We start from the raw sequence: 7,265 nt of genomic DNA on the forward strand, positions 1-7,265 counted from the left end.
CTCGTAGATGTCAGCCCTTTTACGAGGTCATCAAGAAGCAAAAGACGTTCGAGTGGAATGAGGATTGTGAAAAGGCCTTCGAAGGAATCAAGCGGTTCCTCACGGAGCCGTCCATGATGAGTCGGCCAATGAAAGGTGAGGACCTTTACATGTATGTATCGGTTACGGATAAAGCTGTGTGCACGGTCATGATATGAGAGGAGGATGGCCAGCAGTTTCCGATTTACTATGTGAGCAAGGTTCTGAAAGATGCCGAAACCAGATATTCTAAGCTTGATAAAATGGCGCTGGCTGTTGTCACCACAGCAATCCGCCTTAGGCCATATTTTCAAGCTCATACTGTGGTGGTTCGAACGAATATACCGATGAGAAAGGTGTTGCAGAAGCCGGACACTTCTGGAAGGTTGATGGAATAGGCAATCCGCCTTGGTGAGTTCGATGTGAGATATGAAAGCAGGTCAGCTTTGAAGAGTCAGGTCTTGGCAGACTTTGTGAATGAATTCACTGAAGAGGGGATTGATCATCCTAAGCCTCCAATGGAAGAGTGGACAATATACACCGACGGTGCCTCCTCGGCGGATGGAGCTGGCATAGGCGTTGTGATCAAGGGTCCTCAATACATAAAGTTACGGTACGCAGCAAAATTGAATTTTCATGCAACTAATAATGCTGTTGAATATGAAGCTTTGGTATTGGGATTGCGCCTACTCAAAGAAATCACTCCCGAGCGGATTGTGATCTATAGTGACTCCAAACTAATGGTCAATCAAGTAATCAAGAATTATGAGGTAAAAGATGATGTTTTGGCCAAATATGTAGCAGAAGTCAAAAAATTGCTAGATCACCTTGAGGCTAAAGAAACCAAATGGGAACTGATTCATGTACCCAGGGAGTCCAACACTGAGGCGGATCATTTGGCCAAAATGGCCTCTAGTGAGGAGAACTGGACAGATCCAGACTGTCCCTTCGAAGTTAAATTAGCTCCAGCCTTCGCTTCAGAGGAAGTATCCCTACTCACAACAGTAGAAGATGATTGGAGATCGGTCATTCGCCAATATCTGCTATGTGGAACTTTACCTGAGGATAAGGAAGAGGCACGGCGGATAGTTAGAAGGGCGGCTTATTTCTCCATAATCAACGATGGCCTTTATAGAAAATCTTTTAGCCAACCTTGGTTAAAGTGCATTCTGGCGGAAGAGGGACAATAAGTCCTCAAGGAGCTACATGAGGGATCATGTGGGGCCCATGAAGCATCCGCCACCATCTTAAAGAAATCCAGGTTAGCAGGTTTCTACTGGCCCACAGCCGAACTGGATGCACAAAAATTGGTAGAATCTTGTCATAGTTGCCAGATTCATGCGAATGAATCACATACTGCCAAACATCTCCAGAGGCCCATCATAGAAGGACGGCCATTCGCCCTCTGGGGAATAGACATCGTCGGACCATTCCCTCCAACTCGCCGACAGAGGAAGTACATGGTAGTGGCAGTAGATCATTTCACCAAGTGGGTGGAAGCCGAAGCTGTCTCCTCCATCACTATAGAACGAATGGTGGAATTCGTCAAGGACAACATCATAGGAAGATACGGTGTTTCACATACCATTATCACTGATAATGGAACACAGTTCAACTGTAGCGAGTTCAAAACTTTCTGTGAAGAGTTGGGCATTCTGAACAGATTTGCCTCCGTTTATTATCCCCAGTCCAACGGAATGACCGAAGTCACGAACCGGACGATCATAAAAGGGATAAAGAAGAGATTAGGAGAGCATGATAAGAAGTGGGCGGATCAGCTGACGAGCGTTTTATGGGCTTATCGCACCACTCCTAGGACGGCCATAGGAGAAACACCATTCGCCCTCTCTCATGGTGTAGAGGCTGTGATCCCAGTCGAAATACACGTCCCAAGCGATAGAGTGGCCTTTTATTGTGAGGAGGACAACGGCAAAAGGCTAAGGGAAAGTCTGGATCAGGTAGGAGATCGAAGAGACCAAGCCTATGTACGCATGGCGGTGTATAAACAACGGATCGCCGCTTACCATGATAAAAATGCCAAGCTTGTGGATCTAAATGTGGGTGATCTTGTGCTCCGAAAGGCCGACAAAATCCAGTCTCGAGAAGGCAAGGGCAAGTTAGGGCTCAACTGGACGGGTCCGTATCAGATAGTGGACAAGATTGGATCCGCCACATTTAAAATTTAGGACATGGAGGGCAACACATTGCCGCGCACATGGAACCTCCAAAATCTCCGCAAATATTTTGTCAGAAAATGAGGTGTACACACGGTCTTGAGTACTCTTTTTCCTTTAGTAAGCTTTTTCCCATGTGGTTTTTCTTACTAAAGGTTTTAACGAGGCTCACCTATAAGACCTGCCTGCTTGCTGTAATAAAACATTTCTCCCATTAATAAACATCATTTGTTTTATTATCTGTGTTCTTTTTAAAGTTTATTGCAGCAATATCAATATTCCAGTCTTAAAAAGAAGGGGGGCATCCAACGCTCTCCGCATTAACAAAGTATCGCTATCTCATAGCTACTTTTTCTCCTTAGGCATAAGAGAATCTATCTTATGGGCGGATCCATCTCTGAGAGGATCCTAATCTCCGATAGAGTTAAAACGATCCTTGGACGCAAGGTCTTTACACTCTCTTACATATCCTTCCCAAAAAAGGATTCACAAGTCCTACGGGCGGATCACTTCACCTCAAAGACAGGTAGCAAATTGATCCCCTAGGCAGCTTTACTTCCTTCAATGGAATAAAACAGCTTCTAACCTTCACAAAGGTCCATGCAATGGAGTATGGCTGGCCACCTACTCCAAAATAAATCCTAGATGCCTATATATTTACTTACGCAAACGTAATAGTAAAATAAATAGCTGCCATAAAGGATTAAAACAAATTGTACTTAACGATTTTTACAAATCACAAGTAAACAACTAAGTAATAATGGGAGCATCCTCCTTTACACTATCCTTGCTTACGGTGCTTGCCTGGGAAGCCTCCTTCTCCACAACCTCAGATACACCAACCAAAGGTACCTCCTTTTCCACGGAAGATGTGGGACCAAGAGGAAGGGCGTTATCAGTGATCGGTTCTTCACCCGCCTTGGGGGGCACTTCCTCAAGCTCCACTAGAGTGACATTAGTGGAAGGTTTGCTTTCTTCCATGGGTCCCTTCATCCATCTCCGAACATATTCGCGGAGGTATTTCTTAGCGTCTGACATTTTTTCATATTTGGCTACGTCTTCTAGTTCGGGGACGGCGAACTGCGGATCTATAAAATCAATCTCGGGATGCGCCAGGGAAAAGTACGCCATGAGCAGTTCGCCATAATAGAAGGCTTGCTCACCCGCCGTATATTCAGCTTCTCCTAGGGCGTCCTCATGGTTCTTGGTGTCTGTCACAATCTTTTCTTTTAGCTTCTCGATCTCCGCGTCTCTAAGGACTAAGGCAGCTGTGGCAGAGGCAAGGTTCGCATTAGCAGAAGCAATGTTCGCATTGGCATCCGCTACCTCTTTCTCCAGCTTTTCAATGGTTGCCTTATCCGCCACACCTTGCAGGAGCTCGGCCTCCATAGCACGTATGCGGGTATACATCTGTCAAAAACAAACAGTTTCGTTAAAAGAAAAGAGCAAAGGAACAACTTTCTCTACAAAAAGAAATCCTTTCTAGGGGACTCACCATGAGGAGCTCCGTTTTTCCCTTTTGCGCATGAATGGAACCAGGAATTTGGTTCTGATTCCTTTGCACTTCGCCCACCTGACCCAGGGCCTCATCCAAGTCGTTTATGATGGATTCATTCTCAAAAGATCCTTGAGCGCCATATTTAGCGGACCAGTATCCGCCCATATCAGGCTTCGCCATCTGCACAAACATTCAAGGGTCAAAACTCAAGTCCAAAACTTGATAAACAGATAAAAATAAAAGGCAACTTACCTGTTCCATCTCCCCTACAGGCATGGTGGACTTCATGGCATCCGCCATAAGCTTAAAACCTCTAGAAGCTGCAGGTTTCCTCCTTTTTAATGGCGGCTCAACCACTATTTCCGTAGGACGTTTTCCAGTATCCTTTTGAGGATTCGCCACTTGATCTTTCTTACGCGCCTCAGCCTCTAAGAACTTCCTACGCTTCTCTGCAATAGCGTGATTGGCCTTAGATAAACCCCTGCCAAAGAAAACATTAAAGTAATCAAAGTTCAAGAAGAAATAAAAGTTACCTTGGTCAAATTGCGCAATCTTGGAGTAAATGAACTGCTCCCCCTCTCGGCGAATCAACGGAATATCGCTCATCATGAAGGCTAAAGCGTCTGCGTATGTCCATGCATCCGCCTTGATCTTCTTCATGAGCTCCGCCACCACTTCATCACTATCGGTCAATATTCGCATATCGCCCGCCATGTGTAAAGGCTTGGGATTCCAAAACGAGGGAAAACCCATTGATTCGCCCTCTTTTATCTTCACATAGAAGAATTTCTCGTCCCAGCAATGGACATTGGACATTTTGTCACTGAATGGCGAATATACTCCGAATTTGGCGAAAGTGAGATAGGATTCGTACTTCCGTTTCGAGGGTTTATGGAAAGCTCTAAAAACACGACCCGTATATACCACTCCTAAATTTGAGGCGAGGTAGCAGTCTAAAGCAATATCCAACCAACCGTTGGGATGCAGTTGGCTGGCCGTAATATCAAAGTAGGAGAGGATGTCCGCCATCATCTTTGGAAGAGGAAGTCGGAACCCTCTCTCCACATGACTGCAATATACTGTTAGAAAATCGCTAGGCGGACATGAGGGTCGTTGATGGTTTGAGGCTAACTGAGTCTCATAATTATTGATCCAAGGGAAGCGATTCGCCAGATCCATTAGATCCGCGACACTCATACGCGACGGAGTAGACTCCGCTCGAGGGTTCTTTTTCCTAGGTTGGATTGAAGAATAGACCATTGTCCCCGGAAAACACCTAGACTTAACGGCCGGAGCGGTACCGGAGACAGAAGTAGAAAGAACGAGATTCCTAGTGGAACGAGTTTGGTAATGATTACACGCCGAGTTACTAAACCCAGCTAAATCGGAGCTAACTGTGTCCTCGGGGAAAGAGGAGTTCTCCGATGACGAAGTGGTCCAACTAAAATCAACTACTATTTCAGGGGAAGGGGTCGAATTAAAAAGCTCCGAAGTTGATCTAGAAGATGAAGAAGAACTCCTAAACATTCAGAACAAATCAAGTAAGAAAAGATGAACTTACATGAAATCAAAAAGCTTTGAACTCTGAAATTCCCAGGAAAAGCTTCGAGCAGTAAAGAAGAAAGTGAAGACGAAATGGAGAAGAGAGAGAAAGCAAGGAAGAAAGAAGGACGTCTTCTCTTTCCTAGGACAGTGCGCCCGTTACACGTGTCACTCCTCGATTGGCATCGAACAGAGTGCGCATTAATACAGGTGTTCATGACGGCGCGCGGAAGCTCAAAAGCCCTAAAGGACTTTAAAGGACTTTTGGAGGGGCTTCTGATAACATAGAGATATTATCCCGAGGACCAAAAGGGATATTCACCTTGAAAACGCCGCGTATTAATCCCCAAAGGAGAGCCGGCTGGCGGATCTCCACGGTCCCGCTCAGAGAGATCCGCTGGCGAACCTATGAGGCGAATCTCCTCCTTCACATGATTCGCCACAGTAACGGCTGACCGCCGACTCGGCCATAAAGACCATTAATGAGCTATCAATTAGCTAACCGCCAGGTTAAAAGTAATATGTAACCGCCATTAATGGAACATTAATGGAGACTTTCTAGTTGCTGAAGGTTACGACTTCCTAGCTATATATATAGCCTACATCCCTAGGCTATCAAGGTACACATTCTCACATCCTTTGTCAATTCAGTTTGTTCCCTTGATTCACCTTACTGACTTTGGCATCGGAGCTTCCCCCCGTCGAACCCAACGACGCCCCCACAGGGACGGAAGTTGATCAGAATTTCTCTGCTTGTTATCAGTGTCCATCAACAAGTTCTGCCCTCCTATTACCCATTTGTTCTTCGCTGATGATGTGATGATCTTTGTGGAAGGGAATGAGGAGCAAGTTGGTGTGGGTATGGATTTCCTTAATTGTTTCTACGCTGCTTCTGGCCAGAAGATCAATATCCAAAAATCTCGGATGCTTTGCTCTAAAAACATGGATAAAGGCATTTGTAAAAGGCTAAGTGATTTATCTGGTATTCCTCTTACTCACTCTTTGGGTAAGTATCTAGGGGTCCCCCTCCATAGCGACAGAGTTTCCAAAACCTCTTTTAAAGAAACTCTGGATAAAACTAATGGGTTGTGTGCTAGTTGGAAAGCTAATTCTCTTTCCCTGGCAGGCCGTCTAACGTTAATTCAGTCTGTCAATTGCGCGGCTCCTAATCATATCATGCAAGCTTGTAGACTGCCTGAGCCTATTCTTAATGAGCTTGACAAAATTAACCGGTGTTTCCTTTGTGGAGAGTCTGGAGAGGGGAAAAAGATTCACCTTGTCCCTTGGAAGGAGGTCTGCCAACCGAAAAGTATGGGAGGTCTTGGGATAAGACAAGCTAAGGATAATAACAAAGTCTTATTAATGAAGCTCCTCTGAAGAATGTGGCAATGCCCCTCCTCTCTTTGGGTTCGTCTTCTCTGTGGAAAGTATCTAAAAGACAAAAAATTTGGGGGCCCTAAGGAGAGAGTTGTCAATTGTTCTTTCCTCTGGAAAGGGCTTAGCGCTGTGTTTGCAGAGTTCTGCTCGGGGGTTGGCTTGGAGGTGGGTTATGGCAAATCCATCAGTTTCTGGAATGATATCTGGATTGGAGACAAACCATTATTAGAAGTGTGTAGCTCCCCTCCGCCTAGTAATATCCATAATTGGAGGATCGCCGATGTGGTTGATTCTGAGGGGGACTGGATTTGGTCTAAGTTTGACACCTTCTTTAGCCTGGATACTCTCCTTAGAATTAGAGGAGTGAAGATAAGTAATCAAGAGGAAGATAAGGATAGGCATTGTTGGGCCCTGACTAACAATGGAGCTTATTCATGCAAATCGGCCTTTGAAGCATTTACCCTCAACAGGTCCGGTCCTATCTCTGATACTTGGAAATTCATTTGGGCCCTAAAAATCCCTTACCGTATTAGGAGTTTCCTGTGGCTGGGGGGTAAGGACAAGTTGCTTACTAATTCGGATAGGCATAGACGGCATCTGGTGGATTCAGGAGCTTGTAGTAGATGCAGAGGCCATGATGAAACTTTGTGCCATGC

The sequence above is a fragment of the Euphorbia lathyris genome, chromosome 3 (genome assembly GCF_963576675.1).
Source record: "Euphorbia lathyris chromosome 3, ddEupLath1.1, whole genome shotgun sequence".
Classification (NCBI taxonomy): Eukaryota; Viridiplantae; Streptophyta; class Magnoliopsida; order Malpighiales; family Euphorbiaceae; genus Euphorbia; species Euphorbia lathyris.